Source organism: Schistocerca piceifrons, chromosome 5, assembly GCF_021461385.2.
Source record: "Schistocerca piceifrons isolate TAMUIC-IGC-003096 chromosome 5, iqSchPice1.1, whole genome shotgun sequence".
NCBI classification, from domain to species: domain Eukaryota; kingdom Metazoa; phylum Arthropoda; class Insecta; order Orthoptera; family Acrididae; genus Schistocerca; species Schistocerca piceifrons.
This window is the reverse complement of record NC_060142.1, coordinates 237,932,650-237,934,018: the sequence shown is the minus strand read 5'-3', so window position 1 is coordinate 237,934,018 and position 1,369 is coordinate 237,932,650.

The following is a 1,369-nucleotide window of genomic DNA, read 5'->3' as shown; positions in this document are numbered from 1 at the left end:
GTTGAGTCAGCGAACTTATGAACATTTTCATCATCTTACCCTTTGCCACCATCTGGATATTGCCACCATCTGTACATAATTCTTTCACAGTATCATCAGCCTGAGTCTTCCTCGTTTTGATGAGCTGTGGTAATTTATCTTTAATTTCATCTTCGTGTCTAAAATTGGAAAAATCACCCTTAAAAACAGGACAGTATCAATGACACTGCAAATCTTTTTTTCCATTGGTTATCAAACATCTGCAGGTACCAATTCTCCAAGTTAAGTAGATTTTTGCACTCTTTCACCAAATGCCACCCAATGATGCTTATCAAAGACACATCCCTTACAAAAGCTACTATCAACCTTTTTCTCTATATCATGATACTTCAAAAAACTGCTCCACATTGCGTTTATTTCGATGACCCCTTGTCAGGAGTTTCAGCAACAAAACAAGACTTTTCTTGATGAACAACCTTCTCGACTACATAATAAAGCTTATTTTTGCCACTGGATGTAAAGATAGCGACTGGAATATTGTTTTTGATAAACATCCACTGTCTGCCATCATTTTCGATTATTCAATTTATTCATTTTTGTGCTCTTTTAACAGACAAAAAGTTACAGAACTCATCAGGGAAAAACCGATCCCATCAAAATCTCTTTCTGACTACATCAATTAGACCTGTGCCAAATGTTGCAATTCACGCAGCATTCTTGGCACTATCCATCTTCCTCAGAGTTTCAAATGGTCCATACTTAGTGTACCAATCAAGTTGATTTGCTACATGATGTGTCACACCACTGTCAAAATATCACTCATCACAGCCCAGTCAATTTACATAAACAGAAAAATTTTTACATCCCACCATTATAATTTTTTTCTCAATTTTTGAAGATCTGTGAAACTACAGCCTCATGAATTTTCCACTGAAGTTACACTATTTGACAACACAGCACAGTATTCTCTTTTGTCTATGCTAATACACTCATCTGATCGATGGCCCTTTTCCTTACATTTGATACAAACTTAACACTGTTTTGACAAGTGACCTACTTTACCACATGAACAGCGTTTTCTGTCTTTGTTCCTTTTATAATGAGACATTTTTAATGCATCTGCTTCAGATGAAGTTCATTTGCATCTTTGTTGTTGTTTGCTCATCTTCATTTTCAACATCATTGCTGTAGCGACACTTTCGTCTTAATGATCTGTTTTCGTGACTTATTCCATGTCGTCCCTTCAGCAGGTAAATGATGACATGTAATATAAATGTAATCAAATTTTTTGGGCAAGGTTTGCTAAATCATGCACAGAGGTCACCATTGTCAATCAGCTTGTCTAAAAATGAAGTTTGTTTCCAGAATGAAATTTTCACTCTTCATTGGG